Source organism: Anolis carolinensis, chromosome 2 (assembly GCF_035594765.1).
Source record: "Anolis carolinensis isolate JA03-04 chromosome 2, rAnoCar3.1.pri, whole genome shotgun sequence".
Lineage (NCBI taxonomy): Eukaryota > Metazoa > Chordata > Lepidosauria > Squamata > Dactyloidae > Anolis > Anolis carolinensis.
In genome coordinates, this window is record NC_085842.1 from 5,286,738 (window position 1) to 5,309,015 (window position 22,278).

Consider the following 22,278-nt stretch of genomic DNA (forward strand, 5'->3'; position numbering starts at 1 on the left):
GTTAAGTGCTGTGAATTGTATTATATATTGAATTTGCCTTTATTGTAAATTTACTTGCAGGTATATTGCATTTGCCTTTGTTGTAAATTTACTTGCTATTAAGAATACATAATGTCTATGCAATTTCAAGATGATGCAGATGGTATACCTCCTTCTGAGGCTGAAAGTAGGAATGAAAGGCCCCAAAGGATAAAGCACCCTTCAGCCAAGATGCTAGCCCATCTAATAGATGAAAAGGAGCTCCTCCATGTGAGGTTAGGTTCGGCATGGGAGCGAATTGTAACATTAATGGACAGAATTGAGAGCTTGGGTATTACAAGGGTGCCATCCATATTACAGACAGACCTTGAAGAGACCTTCGGTATTTGGAGGGGTTTGGTGTCTAAGATAGTCCAGGTCCTCGAGCGCATTAACGCCAAGGATTCAGAGTTAGAAATAGTGAGTGTCTTAGCTGACACTAATGAGAAAGAAAATAAGGTGAGGGCAATTCTAGATGCCTTGGAATTTAGTTCTCCATCTGTTAATCTAAGGTCTGAGCCAAAAGGAAATCAGTCTTCCTTATGCAGCCATGAGACCAATCTTTTAAAATCACCTGCTGTGGCACTTAGTCTTAAGTCCAACCGCTCTAGCCAGGTATCTAAACTAAGGGAGTGTGCATCATCTAAACATAGCCACTCTAGCAAGTCTTCTGCTGCTGGGAGTGCCATCTCTTCCCTAGCTGCCTTGCACATTAAGGAGGCTGCACGTCTAGAGCTAAAGAGCAAGGTAGCGGGGGCGGAGGCTGATGCTAAGGCAGCTGATCTCACCCTTCCCTTTAAAGAAGAAGAGCAACGACTGCAAATAGAACAGGCCCGTAGACAAAGCGAAATGCAAATGGAACAGGCCCAAAGGCAAGGTGAAATAGAAATGCTTAGAATAAGGATGGATGCTACTGCCAAAAAGGTAAGGGCTGAGACTTTGGCCAAGGCCCTAATTGAGCCACTCACAGAAGAAAATGTAAGTCAGTTGCCGAAGCAGGACCTTTCTTCCAAGGTGCTTGTGCATCTTAATAGCTTAAACAGCCAGTTTTCGGATGAGGAACAGGAAGACTTCTCTCCTTACCCAGAGCAGGGCCCCAAAGTCACTTTTGAGTTTCCTGCAGAGCAGAGCGTCATAGCGGGGAGCTCACCCTTGCCCGAGCTACCTGTGCCTCCTGCTAAATCCCTAGGTCAGTCAATCAGGGCCTCAAGGCCGAGTGCTAGTTGGCCCTTACAGACAGCTGCACAGGGAGCCACCGATTCGTCAGTGGTCGATGTCATCCCTCCAAGAGGCCAAAGGTTGACGCAAGGTGCACGGTGGGAGTCCACTCCACAACAGCAAACTCCTCAATTGTTCCCTTCGACGCCAGAGTCCCAGCTTGTCTCCATCATCAGAAGCCCCAGAAGAGATCTTAAGGACAAGGGTGTCGAAAAGTTTTCGGACAAGCCTGAGGAATTTCTTCTCTGGAAGGCCACCTTCCAGAGAGCAATCAGAGACTTAAAGTTATTGCCTGAGGAAGAACTGACTCTTCTGGCTGCATGGTTGGGCCCAGCCTCATCCTCACAAGTTAAGAAGATCTACGCAGCCCACGTAGCCGATCCCGACAAAGCCCTGGAAAAGGCCTGGGCCAGGTTGCAGCAGAGGTATGGGGCCAGCACAGAGATTGAAGCATCTCTTATGGACAAGCTCCAAAGGTTCCCAGCTTTGAAACTCAAAGACTTCAAACTCTTGTGGGACCTCAGCGATCTCCTTACGGAATTAGAGTCGGCCAAGGAGAATCCAGAACTGCCCGGTTTGAAGTGCCTCGATCAGCACCTGTCCCAGAGGCAGATCTTGACCAAGCTGCCCTTCACTTTGCAAGAACGCTGGGGACAGGAGGTCTTCAACTACAAGGAGGCCCACTCCCAGGCATACCCTCCATTTTCTCATTTGGTCCAGTTCATCACCAGGGCAGCCAGAGAAAGGAATGATCCGCAGACGGGCCTCCCCACCTTATACCAAGGGACCCATCCAGGGAAGGCATCTGAAGTGGACAAGAAACCACCTAGAGAGGCCAATAGACCTGTCAGCGTAAAGGCAGTCGAAACTCAACACAAGACTGATGAACCCAGGTCGGAGGTAAAAGAGTTGCTTTGCCCTATCCACCAAAAGCCTCACAGCTTGGCCAACTGCAGGGAGTTTAGTAGAAAGTCATACAAAGAGAGGCAACAGCTAGTTCAAAAGCAGGGAATCTGCTTTAGATGCTGTGGAGCAACTCCACACTTTGCGTCCAACTGCAAAGAAAACGTCAAGTGTGAGAAATGCAACAGCCTCAAGCATTGCACCGCAATGCACAACTCCAGTGTCATCTCCCACCCCAAAGGGAACGTTTCACCAAAAGAAAAGTCAGCAGTCGAAGACACCGACAAGCCAGTCGTACCAGAGATGCAGGTGGAGGTTTCAGCAGTCGCCTGTACAGAGCTGTGTTCTGACTCGCACCAGTACAGAGTTTGTCATCCTATCTGCCTAGCGGATGTATATCCAGCCAAGAGCCCTTGGCTTAGAAAGAGACTCTATGTGGCCCTGGATTCACAGAGCGACGCCTCCCTGGCTACTCCAGAGTTCTTCCGCATGTTTGACCTTAAAACCAAGATGGTTGACTACACTATGACTACGTGTGCAGGAAAAAAGAAGTTGCAGGGTCGCATAGCATCTGGCTTTGTTGTCTCCTCTTGCGACCAGAAGAGGCAGTTCAAGTTGCCAGACCTGATTGAGTGTTCCTCCATCCCTCGGAACAAAAAACAAATTGTAACTAGAGAAGTTGTGGAGGCTCATCCACATTTGCGACGATTAAAGAATGCCATACCTGCTTTCCGTCCAGATGTGGACATTGCCCTTCTGCTTGGTGCGGACTGTCCGAACTTGTTCTATGTGAACGACCAAGTTAAGGGACCTCCAGGGGCGCCCATTGCTCAGCTGCTACCACTAGGCTGGACAGTTACAGGCCCAGTGTGCATAAACAAGATGCACCCACCATCGTCGTTGGACTCCAATCAAGCATAGGTGCTTAAAGGTGGACGTCCTACACTTGTGCGCAGTTGCCTAAGTCACATCTCAGTCTACTGCCAAGCAATAACTCCAGAGTATTCCTCCATCTTCAAAGTCTCTGAGAGAGACGAAGCCACAGCGCTCTCGAAAGATGAGCAAAGGTTTTCGGACATTATGAATGCTCAAGTCTCACGAAGTGCAGAGGTGAAAGCCTGCAAATCAACCACAGAAATCAAGATGGGCCAAAGATCTTGCCTGGAACCACACCGTTTTGAATGTTTTTCGGAGTGGCACAGTCTTCTTAGAGCAGTTGCTAGGCTTATACATCGTTTAGCTTGCAAAGATAGTGAGCCTTTACAGGTCCAGGATATGATAAAGGCTAAGAGCGTCATATTCAAGTCAGTACAGAGATCTGCTTTCAAGCAGGAAATAGCTAGGCTAGAGCAAGGGCTCAACATCCCTAATCAAAGTCTTCTAAATGAGTTAAACCCATTTCTAGACAAGGAGGGTATTTTGAGAGTTGGAGGAAGGTTAGCCAAAGCTAAACTCAAGGCGTGCATAAAAAACCCCATCATCATACCCCCTAATAGTCACACTGCATTGCTGCTCGTTCGGCATCACCATGAAAGGATCCATCATCAGGGTAGAACTCTAACTGAGGCAGCCCTTAGAAATGAAGGTCTGTGGGTAGTTAATGCCAAAAGGTTGGTCAACAGTTGTATTTTCAAATGTGTTAAATGCAGGCGCCTTAGGCGAAACTGTCAAAGTCAGTTGATGGCAGAACTACCTCAGGATAGGACTTTGACAGACCCACCCTTTTCCCATGTGGGAATCGATGTGTTTGGTCCTTGGGAGGTTGTCACTAGGAAAACCAGGGGTGGTGTTGTAAATAACAAGAGGTGGGCAGTTTTGTTTACTTGTTTAGTAATACGAGCTGTCCATATAGAAGTCATAGAAGGGATGGACACTTCATCATTTTTAAACGCATTAAAAAGGTTCATAGCCCTCAGAGGGCCAATTAAGTCAATTCGGTCGGACTGTGGCACCAATTTTGTAGGTGCGACCAAAGAACTCAATTGTGTGTCTAGGTTTGGGAGAGACCCAAAGGTTCAGAACTTTACGAATACTGAACAAATTATGTGGACTTTCAATGTTCCTCACGCCTCCCACATGGGTGGTGTTTGGGAGAGGATGATTGGTATTAGTCGCAAAATCCTTAATGCCATGCTTTTGAGTCATAGGTCATTGACGCATGATGTTTTGGTGACACTTATGGCGGAAGTTACCGCAATTATCAACAACCGGCCGCTGGTTCCCCTTACCAGTGACCCTGAGAACTTACAACCACTGACTCCTGCACTTATTTTGACACAAAAGGTGCCAGGATGGAAGGACGTCATGTTGCCAGTTCCGGACGGAACTCACCGTGCCCTGTGGAAACAGGTGCAGTCCTTGGCCAACCACTTTTGGAAAAGGTGGAAAGCTGAGTACTTAAGCCAGCTTCAAGCTAGAAGAATCTGGCAAAGCCCACAGGACAACATTGAGGTTAACAACGTTGTGTTGTTAAAGGACAAAGACTTGCCCCGCCATGCGTGGCCCATGGGCATTGTATTAAAGACCTTTCCTTGCCCGGACGGTAAGGTCAGGAAAGTTCAATTAAAGACTTGCAACAGAGGCAAAGTGTCCATTTTGGACAGACCAATTAGTGACCTCGTGTTGCTTATTGGAGATGTTTAAAGTTCTAGTGTTTGTATTGTTGTGTATACAAAGGTGTTTGTATGTTTTTGATTGGTAAATTCCCACATCCTGGGAATTTAGCGGGGAGTGTTCCGTCCCCCAGGACGATGGTTTGCCTTACCTATTGGTCGTTTGTTTGTTTTCCCTCCTTTACATTTTGTTTGAGCCTCTGGCTGCAAAAGCCTAGGAAAAATGGCTTGGAATCTGCAAGAGCTGGCTGCAGTTTTCTTTGCAGTGATTGGTCAAAGAATGCAACATCTTAGGACCGCCCTTTTTACCAGGGTCTAGTCTCCATTTTGGAGCTTCATTCTGGCTATAGTCTTCCAACGTGCTGGAGCTGTGCAAGGCTAACTGGGACAAATCATCCTCAAAACCAGGCCAATCTAAGCCTATCCAAATTAGATAAGTATTGAATTATACTGATCTGGAATAGGAAATCTAGTTAGAGGAGCAGGGTTATTCCATCGCTTCTAGAACTAATCTTTGCTGTAAAGATAGGGAAGGAAAGAGTTTCTCCTTCTAATATAGACAGCGTGATTAGGGTATAGTGGTTCTATAATCACCTTTGCCTTCTGGAACCAGGGATAATTCTGCAACTAAAACCTATGGAAATTTGTTTCATTTTCTGCAACTTTAAGATCTGTGCCAGGTTTACAACCTTGTATGAATAAACATCCTTTTTTGAAGTTATCCAGACTCAGTCGTTCAATATCTATAGGACAGCTTATAGGGATTTGCAGTTCGCCCGGATAAAGGACAGCACGTTTCAGTTTTATAGTTTTTTATTGTCCGGCGGACGGCACAAGGAGCATCAATAGAATCGCCTTTGCCTCTTCCTTTTTTTAGTCCCAATGATAAATCAGTACTAGCTGCTCCTCCTTCAGACAGAGACCTGCCAACTCTTGTAACTGGAGATGACTGGGTTAGTTTTGATTCTCCCTTCATCCATTTTATCTCATTTCAGACTCGGCGTGGCCTATTGTCGGAAGTGTTGCTGCCGCTGTTGCTGTGGGCCTCGTGGTAGTATCTGGGCTCATCTTCTACACCAGTAAGTGAAATGTCTGGATGCATTTTGTGGGCCGGGTTTGGAGAGGGGCTGGGGCCTCGAGGAGCCCCTCCATGGGAAGAATTCAAAGAAAACATCTGGATTTTTGTGCTGCCCATAAATGCCGCCCTATGATCTCAGGCATAAGCCTCCTTCATTCCAAAAGGGAGAAAAGAATTAAAATATTTTGTCAGATTAGAGAGTTTGGGCATGTTGGATGCCTTTTTGTCATGGGTGCAACCCCTTTCCCTTAGACATATTAGGTCCGTTGACAGGAAGCTTCCCACCAGTGTGGAAATCACCCATCAGACAAATGCCAAAGTCTTATTTATCCCAGCAGGCTGAAAGCCAAACATAGAATCATAGAATCATAGAATAGTAGAGTTGGAAGAGACCTCATGGGCCATCCAGTCCAACCCCCTGCCAAGAAGCAGGAAATCGCATTCAAAGCACCCCCGACAGATGGCCATCCAGCCTCTGCTTAAAAGCCTCCAAGGAAGGAGCCTCCACCACGGCCCCGGGGAGAGAGTTCCACTGTCGAACAGCCCTCACAGTGAGGAAGTTCTTCCTGATGTTCAGGTGGAATCTCCTTTCCTGTAGTTTGAAGCCATTGTTCTGTGTCCTAGTCTGCAGGGCAGCAGAAAACAAGCTTGCTCCCTCCTCCCTATGACTTCCCCTCACGTATTTGTACATGGCTATCATGTCTCCTCTCAGCCTTCTCTTCTGCAGGCTAAACATGCCCAGCTCTTTAAGCCGCTCCTCATAGGGCTTGTTCTCCAGACCCTTAATCATTTTAGTCGCCCTCCTCTGGACGCTTTCCAGCTTGTCAACATCTCCCTTCATCTGTGGTGCCCAGAATTGGACGCAGTATTCCAGGTGTGGTCTGACCAAGGCAGAATAGAGGGGGAGCATGACTTCCCTGGATCTAGATGCTATTCCTCTATTGATGCAGGCCAGAATCCCATTGGCTTTTTTAGCTGCCGCATCACATTGTAGGCTATGTTTAACTTGTTGTCCACAAGGACTCCAAGGTCTTTTTTGCACACACTGCTGTCAAGCCAGGCATCCTCCATTCTGTATCTTTGATTTCCATTTTTTCTGCCGAAATGAAGTATCTTGCATTTATCCCTGTTGAACTTCATTTTGTTAGTTTCGGCCCATCTCTCTAGTCTGTCAAGATCGTTTTGAATTCTGCTCCTGTCTTCTGGAGTGTTAGCTCTCCCTCCCAGTTTTGTGTCGTCTGCAAACTTGATGATCGTGCCTTCTAACCCTTCGTCTAAGTCGTTAATAAAGATGTTGAACAGAACCGGGCCCAGGACGGAGCCCTGCGGCACTCCACTTGTCACTTCTTTCCATGATGAAGACGATGCATTGGTGAGCACCCTTTGGGTTCGTTCGCTTAGCCAATTGCAGATCCACCTAACCGTAGTTTTGTCTAGCCCACATTTTACTAGTTTATTTGCCAGAAGGTCGTGGGGGACTTTGTCGAAGGCCTTACTGAAATCCAGGTAGGCTACATCCACAGCATTCCCTGTATCGACCCAACTCGTAACTCTATCGAAAAAAGAGATCAGATTAGTCTGGCATGACTTGTTTTTGGTAAATCCGTGTTTACTATTAGCAATGACCACATTTGCTTCTAAGTGTTCGCAGACCACTTCCTTAATGATCTTTTCCAGAATCTTGCCTGGTATCGATGTGAGGCTGACCGGACGGTAATTGTTTGGGTCGTTCTTTTTTCCCTTCTTGAAGATAGGGACCACATTCGCCCTCCTCCAATCTGCTGGGACTTCTCCCGTTCTCCAAGAACTCTCGAAGATAATTGCCAGTGGTTCTGAAATAACTTCCGCTAATTCCTTCAATACTCTTGGATGTAGCTGATCTGGCCCTGGGGACTTGAATTCGTTTAGAGCGGCCAGGTGTTCCTGGACAACTTGTTTCCCTATTTGGGGTTGGATTTCCGCCAATCCTTCGTCCATTCCATGTTGCTGAGGTTGAAGATGGCTTTCTTTTTGTGAGAAGACCGAGGCAAAGAAGGCATTGAGCAGTTCTGCCTTTTCCCTGTCCCCTGTCGCCATCACCCCATCTTCTCCTTGCAGTGGCCCTATCGCCTCCTTTTTCTTCCTTTTTCTACCAACGTAAGCAAAAAAGCCTTTTTTGTTGTTTTTTATGTCCCTGGCAAGCCTAAGCTCATTTTGCACTTTAGCCTTGCAAACCTTTTCCCTACAGGTGTTGGCTATACGTTTGAATTCTTCTTTGGTGATTTCTCCCCTTTTCCACTTCTTGTGCATGTCACTTTTGAGCTTTAGCTCAGTTAGAAGTTCTTTGGACATCCATTCTGGCTTCTTTGCACTTGTCTTATTTTTCTTCTTTGTTGGCACTGTTTGCATTTGCGCCTTGAGTATTTCTCTTTTGAAAAACTCCCATCCATCCTTAACTCCCTTGTTTTTTAATATTGGCGTCCATGGAATGCCTCTCAGAAATTCCTTCATTTTTTGGAAGTCAGCCCTCTTAAAGTCCAGAATGCGTGTTTGACTTGTCTTAGTTTCAGCATTCCTTTGTATTGCAAACTCCAGGAGCACATGGTCACTTGCCCCTAAGGATCCAACCACTTCAACTGTATTGATCAGGTCTTCCACATTTGTTAAGATTAGATCAAGAGTTGCTGATCCTCTTGTTGCCTCTTCTACCTTCTGGACCATAAAAATGTCTGCAAGGCAAGTGAGGAATTTGTTGGACTTTGTACTCTTGGCTGAGTTTGTTTTCCAGCAGACATCGGGATAATTCTTTGTGCCTGTTTGGTCAGCTGTTGACAGAAGGCTTCATCAAGTCCTTCATCCTGACTCGGAGGTCTGTAGTAGACACCCACGACAAGATCTTTTTGAGTCCCGGTTCCCTTGATTCTTATCCAGATGCTTTCAAGCTGGTTTCCCGGATTACAGTCCTTCATTTCTTCTGCAATGTAACTGGTTTTGACATATAAAGCTACTCCCCTCCTCTCCCCTTTGTTCTATTTCTGTGAAAGAGGTTATAGTCCTCAATGGTTAAATTCCAGTGATGGGAGTCATCCCACCAGGTTTCTGTGATGCCTATGACATCGTATGTGTGGTGCTGTGCTAAGAGTTGGAGTTCGTCTTGCTTATTTCCCATGCTCTGAGCATTAGTGTAAAGACATGTAAGCCCCTGTGACCTCCCCTCGAGCTGTTTATTTGGGATTATTGTGCCCTCTGTACTTGGTCCTTGCTGTGTTTGTGCAGCCCTCTGTTTAGTCTTTTGGAGGTTCCCTGTGGTCGTGGGTAATATAGTGTTCGCCAGGCTGTTGTTCCCCTCCCCCAGTGGATCTAGTTTAAAGTGCGCCTGATGAGGTTTGTGAGTCTGTGTGCAAAAAGATGTTTTCCTACTTGTGTGAGATGCACCCCATCGCTTGCCAGTAGTCCATCCGCTTGGAAGAGTAGACCATGGTCAAGGAATCCAAAATGCTCCTCTTGGCACCATTTTCTGAGCCAGTTATTGACCTGTACTATTTTTCCGGCCCTTGTAGAGCCGTGTCCTACAACGGGGAGGAGGGATGAAAAGATCACATGTACATTATACAGTTTTAGCTTTGTTCCCAGAGCTCGAAAATCATTTGTGATCTTTTGAAAAGTATGCCTAGCGGTGTCATTGGTACCTACATGAATCAACATAAGGTGGGGAGGGTGATGGGGCTTTAGGAGCCTGCTGAGCCTCTGAGTGATATGGTGTATTTTTGCCCCCGGGAGGCAGCATGTTTCTCGAGCCATCCCATCCGGTCTGGAAATGATGGCTTCCGTTCCTCTAAGGAGGGAGTCACCTACTACCAAGACCTGTTTCCTTTGAGGATTGACAGGGTCCCTTTTGTGCAAGACAGTGTGTATGTCTCCTGAAGAGAGTTCCTGTTGAAGTTAATCATGTAGGTGTAAAGTGTTGTCATCCTCCTCAGCATCCCCAGTGCATTCATCAATGACAATCCATTGAGATACATCCGAGAGCCCATTACTCTCCCAAGGATGCTCCTGTTGCTCCTGGTCTACGATTGGGGATGGAGCATTTGCATGATTACATAAGTGTGAATGTGGTGATGCACTGTCCCCGTCAGGGCTATCCCCTGCCCATTGATCAAGGGTGGCCCACTGAGTGGTATCTAAGAAACTGTGGTCCTCCACAAGATGTGTTTCCTGATTGTATGTTAATGGTGTAAGACCAACAGTAAGGTCACAACAACTTCTGTGATAGAAGTCCAATATGATGATATGTAGTCTGTTCTCACTCAGAATAAAGTCTACAGCCACTTTACACACCTTTGCAGAAGCATACAAAAAGCTTGGCCTCTCATTGAAAATCAAGAAAACCAAAGTGCTCTTCCAGCAGTCGTCAGCCAATCCCTCTGCAATGCCAAAAATACAGCTTAACGGTTTAAAACTAGAAAATATTGAGCATTTCTGCTACCTTGACAGCCATCTCTCCACAAAAGTCAACATCGACACCGAAATACAACACCGTTTGAGCTCTGCAAATGCAGCTTTTTCTGAAATGAAGCAGAGAGTGTTTGAGGATTGGAACATATGTAGGGAGACCAAGATGCTTGTTTATAAAACTATCACTTTCCCAACTGTTCTATGCCTGTCAAATATGGCCCTTCTACAGACATCACACTTGACTTCTGGAATGATTCCATCAGTATCGTCTCAAAACATCCTGCAAATTTCTTGGGAAGATGAGTGGACAAAAGTGCTGGAAGAAGCAAAAACCACCAGCATTGAAGCCATGGTCCTCCTCCATCAACTTTGCTGGACTAGCCACATTGTCCAAATGCCTGATTACCGTCTCCCAAAGCAGTTACTTTACTCCCAACTCAAGAACGGAAAACGGAATATTAGTGGACAGGAAAAGAGATTTAAAGATGGGCTTAATCCAACCTTAAAAACTGTGGCATGGACACTGAGAACTGGGAAGCCCTGGCCCTTGAAGGCTCGAACTGGAGGTCAGCTGTGACTGACAGCTCTATAGATTTTGAAGAGGCACAAATTGAAGGCAAAGGGGAGAAACATATCAAGAGGAAGAAGGCATCTCAAACAAACCCTTGTCAGAACCGCCTTCCATCTGGAAATCTATGTCCTTATTGTGGAAAAAAGACCATCCAGATCTGGAACAGGTCATTTATGGACTCACTGTCAAGACTCTGCCCTTGGAAGACAATAAGACTTGGCCAAGAGTGATTACTTATGAGCAGTTCTCAACCTGTGGGTCCCCAGGTGTTTTGGCCTACAACTCCCAGAAATCCCAGCCAGTTTACCAGCTGTTAGGATTCTGGGAATTCTGGGAATTGAAGGCCAAAGCATCTGAGGACCCACAGGTTGAGCACTACTGGCTTATAGTAATAGTAATAATTAGGTCAATTTTCTTTTCAAAATAAGAAGTGATCCGAATAAAGTCCATTCTTGAGCCTGAAATGTGCTGGGAGAGGGACAATTGGGGAAACGTTCCCCATTCCCTAAAGCAGTGGTTCCCAACCTTTTTTTGACCAGGGACCACTTTGACCAGGGATCATTAGACCAGGGACCATTTTGACCATGGACCACTCTCCAACAGTAGTACCAAAAGGGTTACACAGCAGTTTTTGATCAACTTTAGATTTGGTTTGGTTATTTGGGGTGCTGATTCAGAATATGGCATTGGATAGACCACATCAGTTCTAGTTTCTGATACAGAACATATGCCACCCAGTAGTCGCTATCTCCTCACCCACAGAAAACCACATTTAATCATCTAGAGCTGATGTGGTCTATTCAATGCAATTTTCTGAATCAGCACCCCAAAGAACCCCAGGAACAGGCCTAAAAATGAAGACACCAAGGTGGCCCCGCTTCCAGGCGCCACATGGAACGGTTTCACTCAGGGGGAGGGAGGAGGAGGAGAATCGGCTTGCTTGCTACCGAAGAGGAAGGCCTTGCTCGGCGGCAAGCGAGCCCTCCAGGAAGGACTAGCTCTTCTCGAGAGATCTTGCAAGGTCTCGCAAGGTCTCCTAAGAAGAGCCTGGCCTTCCTCGTTCTGCCATTTGGCAAGCAATGGTCCCCACCGCCGGCGTTTCGCGAGGTCTCCCAAGAAGAGCTAGGCCTTCCTAGAGCCCGGCCTTCCTCGTTCTGCCGTTGGGCGAACGATGGTCCCCGGCGCTGGTGGTGGTGGTGGTGGCGGCGGGGACCATTGCTCACCAAACGGCAGAGCGAGGAAGGCCAGGCTCCAGGAAGGCCAGGCTCTACTCGGGAGACCCCGCAAGACCTCGCAAGACCTCATGAGGTCTCCCTAGAAGAGCTAGGCCTTCCTGGAGCCTGGCCTTCCTCGTTCGGCCATTCTCCAGCTCTCAGCCTCAGGTATTGGTTTGTGGGGGGGGGGTGCCAAATTTGGGGGGGGGAGATTTAGTTTGCCTACCCCTCAAAATTACCTAAGGCCATAACCTTGGCACTATAAGAGGGTTTCGTGAGACCAGTCACTCTTGTTGCAATGAGGTAGTAACGGTGAAGCTGTGGGCCATATTTTACTTCTTGGGGACCACAGGTTGGGAACCACTGTCCTAAAGGGTATTTGGGGTCATTTTTTGTCACCTGGGGAAGTCTGGGACCCACAAAAGTGGCCTTTGGGTCTCTTTCCCACCCTTGATTTAAGAGTTGGATCCCCTCCCTTGGTTCAAAGGATAGGAACAGTATGTTTCTGAGGAGGCCCCTTTCACATCTGACTTTGCTTCTCTTTCCAGACAAACCCAGTGTGGCGCCTTCTGAGCAGCCTGCAGATGAAACGGCGATGGAGTGACGGAAATCTGATTTCAGCCAAAGAAACATGGAAGGAAAGGAGGAAATCCAAGGATTTGGCTCAAGAACTGGAAGGAGGGAAAGAAGAGAAATATTTGCCCTGTTCTTGAAACAGAGGGACATTTGCAGCAGACTCCTTTTAGGACCTGCGTTGGGACTTGGCCTTCAATTCTGGAGGTGGCTCAAGTTTTGGGTGACACCCAATGCTTTTGGATGCTTAAAACAAACAGAAAAAGAACAATTGACAAGCTCCATGGAAGGACCTCTTCCAAATTGGCCGAGTGGACATTAAGATGACAAGTGAGATAGATTATAAATGAGGATTGAAATGATGCACACTGGGAATTCCACCTTCTCTCTACCATGTTGGGGAATGGGGATGACTGTCCAAGGAAGAGATTGTGGGAGAAGGAGGAAAGGTCCACCCAGTCTGCAGACTCCAATGAAAATAGGCAAAGCCCACTCACCCCTTGTACATAATAAGAAAAAGATTGTAAATAAAACTTGGACTATAACAGTGACCTTTTGCAAATCTATGGGATGGCTATATGTGGAAATCCCAGGTGTTGCTCCTGCCAGGAAAGAGCAAGGCAGGAAATGGTGCAAAACAAGGGCAAGCAAAGGATTGAATCTCGTGTAAGGAAAGGTTGCAGTGTTGTTGGCGGTTTCGCAAACAATACAAGATGTGAACAGTTACCCATGTGTTTTGGACTTCAATTCCTACAATTCCTAACAGCTGGTAGGCTGTTAGGAATTGTGTGAGTTGAAGTCCAAAAGAGCTGGAAGGCCGAAGTTTGCCCATGCCTGCTATAGACTAATGGATAAGTCTAGACATTTCAGCCAAAAAAATCAAGCCAAAAAAACTAGGTTGGTTTATGTATGAGTCAGTGTGAGTACGGCCATGTTTCATTGCACAATAACACACTAACATAATAGTCAACTCCCATTTTGGAGGCCCAACTCCTCACCCTTCCTCATGTCATAGGTTGTGTTAAAAACTAAAACAACTCTCCTCCTTTTCCCCTTTAAAGACAGTTAGAACAAATGGGGAGTCTTCTGTGTTTTCGAAGGCTTTCATGGCTGGAATCACAGGGTTGTTGTGTGGTTTCCAGGCTATCTGGCCATGTCCCAGAAGCGTTCTCTCCTGACGTTTTGCCCATATCTATGGCAGGCATCCTCAGTGGTTGTGCAGTCTGTTGGAAAACTATGCAAGTGGAGTTTATATCTGTGGAATGATGTCCAGGGTGGGAGAAAGAACTTTTGTCTGTTGGAGGCAAGCGTGAATGTTGCAATTAATCACTTTGATTAGCTTTTATGGCCTTGCCGGCTACATGTCCTGGTTTTCTTCCTGCCTGGAGGAATCCTTTGTTAGGAGGTGTTAGCTCCCCCTGATTGATTCATGTCTGGAATTCCTCTGTTTTCAGAGTGTTGTTCTTTATTTACTGTCATGATTTTAGAGTTTTTTTTAATACTGGTAGCTAGATTTTGTTCATTTTCATGATTTCCTCTTTTCTGTTGAAATTGCTTGTGGATTTCAATGGCTTCTCTGTGTAGCCTGACATGATAGTTGTGAGAGTGGTCCAGCATTTCTATGTTCTCAAATAATATACTCTTTCCAGGTTGGTTCCTCAGGTGCTCTGCTATGGCTGACTTCTCTGGCTTAGTGAGTCTGCAGTGCCTTTCATGTCTTCTCTTCCTCCTCTTCGACTCTGGGTAAAGTCAGCTTAAAAAAACAAACAAACTGGAAACTGGGAAACACAAGGCACTGGATTTATTTAATCATATAATGGCAAGGTTTAATTTGAGAGGTGATTTATTTTCACCAGTATATTTGGTGACCGATAAATGGCTAGCCAAGAAGACCTCCATCTGCAGGCTACACAAACATCTTCATAGTTGTATTGTCAAAGGATATGAGAGGCAAAGATGGACTTTGGCCACATCATGAGGAGACAGGACAGCTTGGAGAAGAGAACGATGCTGGGGAAAATGGAAGGAAAAAGGAAGAGGGGCCGACCAAGGGCAAGATGGATGCAATGTATCCTTGAAGGGACTGGCTTGACCTTGGAGGAGATGCAGGTGGCCACGTCTGACAGGGAGCTCTGGCCTGGGCTGGTCCAGGGGGTCATGAAGACTGAACAAATAAACAAGAAATTGTGAAAGGCTTTCATGGTTTTAATCCCTGGATTATTGTGTGGTTTCCATATGGCATTTTCATCTAACATTTCACCTGCATCTGTGGCTGACATCTTCAGAGGAAATTCATCTTCATAGTTATGAATGTATTTGGTCCAAAATTCAAGGCTCATGTTTTTTTTCAGGAATTTAGAGAGGAATGGGATGACCACCGTCTAGTGACCTCGTCTAGTACTGCAGCCTATAAGTGTAGGTACACAAATGACAACACATTTTGAAAGCATTTTTGAAACATTTTTCTTTTACTTTGCACAATGTTGCCAGGCTTCTGTGATTTTAGTGATAGGACAGATACAGGCAACATCAATGTCATATCTATAGACAGGTAGCCTATCAAGGCAATTGCATCATTTGGCTGCACTTTCATGTTGGAAAGCACATTAAAACAGCTTTAGGGATTCTTTATAACTTGTACTTTTTTCTCTGTAAAATTCATGAAAGTCTTAATTATCTTTGTTGCATCAATCTCATTGCCTTCACATATCTCTGCTCTGTAGAATGGGTGCCTCTGAAAGGATCTGAGCAAGATTGACATTAGGGATGTGATTCGTTTCTGAGCCATATAACCCAGAATATCAAGGCACAAAATCCCACAATATCTGCTCTGAATTGGGTTATTTGAGGGCCCTTCCACACAGCCATATAACCCAGAATATCAAGGCACAAAATCCCATATACTCCAGACAATCAGTCCAGCTGTAAATGTCACGGTTGCAGTGCCTGCAGAGAGAAAGCAAAAGGTAGCATCATACTCAGGGTGCATCTTCACTGGCTCTTTATGCCAAAGAGAGGATCAAATCAATTCTGTGGCTGTTGCATGATGCACAGAGCTATTTTGGCATAAAGTGGCCTTGAACTGCATTATGTGATTTCAGCTTGTGCCAGAACCATGGGTTCGGAGACCGGCATGTCTAGTGTTCCAGATGGCTAAATAAAACAGATGGACTGAAGGCAAAATCAGAGGTTTTATTCTCAGTTGCCAAAAATGATGTCAACAGAAACAGCATTCCAAAGAGATGACATCCATCATTGCAAACATTCTGAAATATTTCTAGCACTTAGACAGCATTTGAAATGAAGGACTTCTGTTGCCCTGACTGCCCAAACTGTAGTTTGAAAGAGGTCCGATATGGTTCCCGTCTATTCAATCCTGGGATTTGTAGTTTGGAGAACCCCTAGAACACCCTGGCAAATATGAATAAATATCTCATGAAAAATCCAAGGATTTTTGAGGTTTGAGGTGTTATAACTGTGTGGGACTGACTGTGCACGGAACACACCTATTGGCCAGGGAGGAAGGGAAATGATGGCGAGATAGTTGCCAGGCAACCAGATAACAAAGTTTGTAGTATAAACACAGACCAAAGAAATAAAACAGAAACCACATTCAATACTCAATGGCTTTCCTGTTGGCTAGCAGTCAACGCATTACTTCACCTTGCCATCCCTTTCACTGCTATGACTCATTGCTATGGAACAGTGGGAGTTGCAGTTTGATGAGGCACCACCACCATTTGGAAAAGCAGACCTTGGGAAACTACAACTCGTATAATTCATAGAATTTGGGCCATGTCAGATAATGCGTTGAACTTCATTAATTCTACAGTGTGGATTGTTTGTTCTTATATTCTTCATTAAGAACTGGATTAAAAGCATTGGACGTTAGAAATCTCCTTCCTGCAATATTTTCCCTTCTGTCTCCTAAGGAGACCTAGATTTTCTTTCGAGGAGACTTGGTGTAATGAAGTATGAATTTTGGTTTACAAATGTTATATTAAATTATAGGTATATGTTTGGAATGGGTAAGTATTAGAGTTACCAGTGCATGGGGGATGGTAGCCAGCTCAGCATTCTGAGGCAGGTTGCCATAAAAACGTAGCTGCTCCTGTAGAAATGTAACTATTTCGAAGCTAGCAAGAAAGGGGCGGAGCTAGCTGGATGAAAAAGGAGGGCATGTTTTAAAAAGAGTTCAGTCTGTGTTCAGGAGAAATCACAGGGAAAGACTGGTTCTGAGGTGGTTAGAACCAGGGAAGTTTAAATCGCAATCTGTGCTCTGATGAGACACAGGGAAGATTGATTCCAGGTTGATGGGATCAAGGAAACTCAATTGTTCATTTTGAGTCGGTTTTAAATAAGTTTGGTGACTTATTTAATGTAGTCTGTGTCCTGGAAAGGCACAGAGAATCTGTGATAGTATATCACAGGGGTGACTGTGGTTTGAAGTCACTGGATAGTCCAAGTTTCAGACTTTGGGAACCAATCCCAGCTGGACTCACAGAGATCCATTGAAGTAACAGTTAGAAAGGAGCAGAGGAATAGTTTTTAACTACTTTAAGTAAAAGAAGTGATACTTTAGAGAGTTTGATTCATCTCATTCTAGTATTGTAACTGTTAATAAGAATACCTCTAAGTGAAACATCTTTTGTAACCACCAAGCTTGTGCCCGAATAAACTTGTTATTGTTCTTTTAACATCCAAGCCTCTGTCGCGTATATTCTAAACCAAGTTACGCTATCCTTTAAAGTAAAAGTAAACATCTCCCTGAGTCTTTGGTGGTCGCGCATTGCTGAAATAGGAGGCACCTCCTTTCCAATTGGTGGTTGCATCTTTACAAACTGGTGGCAGTCGTTAATAGTTCTTTACAAATTCTTTACAAATTGGTGGCAGTGGTGGGATAAAAAGATACCCCCTGCCTGAAAGAGCCTTAGTCATTATTAGTCTTTTACACTTGGGTTTAAGGGAAGGTCTTAAGAAACCCCCCTTCCTGGGTTCCTTTCCTTTCTGTGTTTCAAGGAGACCTAGATTTAAAGATTTAACAAACCACGCTTCTTGAGATCCTGTCCTTTCTTTCTTTCAAGGAGACTTGGGTTTGAGGGAAGGTTTTAAGGGCCAGCTGTGGCGCAGCTGGCTAGTAACCAGCTGCAATAAATCACTACTGACCGAGAGGTCATGAGTTCGAAGCCTGGGTCAGGTTAAGTCTCTAACCATTAAATAGCTCAGCTTGCTGTTGACCTATGCAGTCCAAAAGACAGTTGCATCTGTTAAGTAGGAAATTTAGGTACGCTTTATGCTCCATGCAGTCATGCCGGCCACATGACCTTGGAGGTGTGGGAGTTACAGTCCAAACAACTGAAGGGCCGAAGTTTGCCCCATGCCTGCCATAGATAGTTGAGCAAATAGTTTTCATGGTTGCCCCTCACTGTTAGGAATTGTGGGAGTTGAAGTCCAAAACAACCGGAGGGCAGAAGTTTGCCTATGCCTGCTGTAAAGTAAACAAATGCAACTTGGCAGCACTTTTAACTGCCATGTCTCAATGCTATAAAATCCTGGGAGGTTCAGAAAGTCTTTGGGCCGGTGACTCCCTTCCTCAAACCCAGGTATCGGAAGCAACCAATCAGGAGGCAATACCTCAGCCCTCTTCAGGAGCACTCGAAGAGCTCCTTCAACCCCCTTCCGAACCCCCTGCCTGCCCCGAGTCCCGGCTTATGGTGCTGAGGAGTCAGGCGAGGACTTGGGGCTGCTGCAGGAAGTGCCACAGGTTGAAGGGGCTGCCCGCCTTGGCCGCTCCATAGGCGCCCCCATCACCCTGGCGCCTGCTTTCTACGCTGCCACCCTCAATTCCTCACCAGTGCTGGGAGCAAGCTGCGGCCGCCACGCCCAAACTCCTCCTCCTCAGGCCATGCCCCCAGGGAGGAGACTTCAACTCCCAACAGCCTCACTGCTTTGGCTGATGATTGGGGTTGGTGGGAACTGGAGTCCAAAACACCTGGGTCATCACCAAAGCTTGGGAAGCAGTTGAAGGAAGTGACTCTGTGCCTCTGCTTTAAAGTGAAGGCACCTCGGCCGCGGAGACAGGAAGGCCACACCTCGGTGGAGGTGCCTCAATGGCGCCCCCTAGGCGCCCCCCTAGAGGATGGCACCTTAAGCAACCTCATACTTCGCCTAATGGTTGAACCACCCCTGATTCTACAGTATCAGTGCAGCCTCAGTCTACAAAACCCTATGCTACCAACTGTGATCTTCCAGGATGACCCATTGCTGTCAATGGGTTGGATTGAAAACAAATCTTTCGGCTTTCTGGATCCAAAATGGATTTCTGTCCTCTCGAATTCGGGTGGCTCCCGAAAAACAGATAGGGGTCCCCACTGAAATCTGGGACACCCAAATTGGTTGCAGTTTACCCTAGATACTACCCCTTCATTATATATGACTCATCTGCTGCCTGTGCTTTTTGGAGATTGAACCAGGATGAAGAGTCCAGCTCAACCTTTTCCAAGAAATTAGGCATGAAAGAATAGGAAGCCCTTTCCATCCGGGTCAAAGTATTATTTGTGTTACGTTAACCGTTGGCATTAATGATGAGTTGGTTATGATAATAAGCTATAAAAGAATGCTACCATAAATGTAATGACTGGCATCTTGTTAAAACATTTACAAGATCGTAAAACAGACTTATGACCTCTTAACTATTGGAATTGATATTTGTGTTATTTATGTTTATGACATTTGCTATCTGTGACTTACAGTAAATGTAATAAAAGTATAATAACGTTGAAGCTATAAAGGGGGCTGCGGAGAGACACGCAGCGCAGTCTTCGAACTTTCCTTCAGGGTGGATGGATAGTTGTGCAGCTGGAGAGATGAGGATGGAGGTGCTGGAGGAGCGCTACTCGGCCTCGGAGCTGCATCGCCTGCGGGCAGAGGCGGAGGGGCTGCGGGAGAGGCTGGCGGAGATCCAGGGCCAGTGGGAGGACGCGGCCAGAGAAGGCGAAGAGGAAGGGGGGGGCTGGCAAGGCGAGGAGGCCCAGATGACACTCCTGGAGAAGGGCCTGGCACTGATGGAGAGGGTCCAGGCCCTGTGGGAGAGGAGGAGAGCAAGGGGAGGAGAGCCTCCAGGCCCGGCTCCTGAGGAGACCTCTCCCGGCGAAGAAGGAAGGATGGAGCAGGCAGGAGGAGAGCTGGAGGCGGAGGAAGAGGAGGAAGACCATGGGGACCAAGAGAGCGACAGTGAGGGAGGTGACACCCAGGAAGAGGATGGAGACAGTGGTGTAAACAGTGGAGGTGGGCATCATGATGGAGATGAGGATCAGGAGGACGTTGAAGATGAAGACAAAAGTGCCATCTGTGATGTTTTGTTGGAAAGGTTAGACAGTCTGGAACAAGAGGTGGACACAGTGCAGGATCCCTCGCAGGAGAAGACGGACGCCTTGAGGAAGGAGGCAGAAATTTTGAGGAGTGACTACCAAGATAGAAGTCTAGACATGGAAAAGGTCCTAAAGGAGAAGGTGATGGACGTGTGGTCAGTCCTATGGCTTAACTCATTACAGGCCGTGAGTGCCCTTCAGGAAGTCTTGAGTCAATTCTCAGCAGTGGACATGACTGCATTGAAAGCGGAATCTGACTCCTTAGAGGGCTTCCTGAAGGCTGCCCAGAGCAAAGAAACATTGGTAAAGCTGTCCAATTTTTATTGCTCACTGGATGCTCTCTGGAAGTCCCCTCTGCTGAAGACAGACCCTACATGTAATGGCCCACTGAGGGAAAGGGGTGCCATTAAAGGAGAAATGGACTCCTGGTGCTCTGGTCTGCTGCGTGTCCTACTGAAGGAGGGTCAGGAGATGACAAATGCCCTGCAGGAGAAGGTGGACACTGTGCAGGGTATCTCTCCAGAGCAGAAAGGTGAATTGAGGGCAAAGATGGACGCTCTCCAGAAACAAATGGGTCTCCTGTGGAAAGTCCCCCTCAAGAAGATAACAATCTTGCTGGCAATGGCATATAAGCTGGCCTGTAAATTGCGGTCAGGCCCCACAAAGGAAGAGACCACCATCTGGAAGAAAGCATGTGGTCTTGCAGTCACTCTAAAGGTTGACCTGAAGGATGTCCAGCAGGAAGACGGGAATCTTCTGTGGGGGAAAGCGAATGCCTTGCAGGCCACCCTTTATGATATCCCTGTGGAGAAACTGGTGGTGCTGAAGAAGAAAGTGAAGGTGTGTATCAGGAAGATGGATGAGTTGCAGGATACAATATGGGAGCCCTTGGAGGAAGAGCTGAAATTCCTGAAGGAGAAATTGCATTCCCTGAAGGATTCCTCACAGAAGGAGCTGGACGAGCAACAAAAAGAGCTGGATGATTTACAAGACAACCTGGATGTACTGCAGCTATTTCAAATTTACCCACTAAAGGGAACAGTGAAAGCCCTGCAAAAGAGGACAAATGTCCTGCGGAAGAAGATGAATGCCCCCCAGAATGCGGGTGCCCCCCTTGAAGAAGGTGATGAAGCCATGCAAGGGGACAAAACAGGATTCCCAGAGACGTTGAACGCTCAAGATACAGGTATGTTTCCCTAGAAGACTTTCCCATTCCCTGGTTCTTATTAGAGTTGGAAGTGCGTGGAGCCTAAATATTTTTTTGCAGAAGCCTAAATAGACAAGGTTGTCGGTCTGTAAGAAGAAATCCAAAGTCTGCAGCTGGATGATATTTTAAGTTTGGGGACCAGCATTCTTTTCAAACATTTCAGGAAGTGGTGGGGAAATGGATTTTTGGTAATGATCTGGATGTATGGCCTATTCTCTAATGTGATGGCGCCTGTATCCTCTAATGTTTTGCTCCCAAATTTAAAATGAAACATTTCCCCAATTTGTGCAAGGGCAGATTGTGGGAGGAGCCAAAAGTACCCTTGTTAGGGAAAGCAATAATACTACTACAGTAGAGTCTCACTTATCCAAGCTAAACGGGCCAGCAGAAGCTTGGATAAGCGAATATCTTGGATAATAAAGAGGGATTAAGGAAAAGCCTATTAAACATCAAATTAGGTCATGATTTTACAAATTAAGCACCAAAACATCATGTTATACAACACATTTGACAGAAAAAGTAGTTCAATACGCAGTAATGTTATGTTGTAATTACTGTATTTACGAATTTAGCACCAAAATATCATGATATATTGAAAACATTTGACTACAAAAATGGCTTGGATTATCCAGAAGCTTGGATAAGCGAGGCTTGGATAAGTGAGACTCTACTGTACTACTACTACTACTACTACTACTACTAATAATAATAATAATAATAATTTTTTATACCCCCCTCCATCTCCCTGAAGGGACTCGGGGCGGCTTACATGGGGCCAAGCCCGTATAAAACAGCAAATGAAAATAAAATAACATCAAAAAATACAAACACATAGTAAAAGCATAAAATGATAATCATAGTAAAACTGTGGATTTGGCGCCCAAGTAGAGGGGGTAAAACAGACTGGGCAAAGTGCAACGAGTGAATATTGTAACACGAGGAGGTAGTTGATTAAGTGCTACCGTCAATGGGAGAGCAACTTGGGGTGGGTGAAACAGGCTTAAGGTCTTAACTTCTTCTTCATTAACTTTGGCTCGCAAAGTTTTTACTTTGCCAGAACAATTTCTTTTTTAAAAATAG

General features: G+C 45.9%; 1 long non-coding RNA gene across 1 annotated transcript; it reads left to right on the forward strand.

Annotated features, from left to right (window-relative positions):
- The first annotated feature begins 5,592 nt into the window (after positions 1–5,592).
- On the forward strand, positions 5,593–13,164 carry LOC134295924 (uncharacterized). Its single transcript, XR_010002460.1, has 2 exons — positions 5,593–5,830; positions 12,597–13,164. It is a non-coding gene; the product is annotated as an uncharacterized LOC134295924 (long non-coding RNA).
- Positions 13,165–22,278: the final 9,114 nt, after the last annotated feature.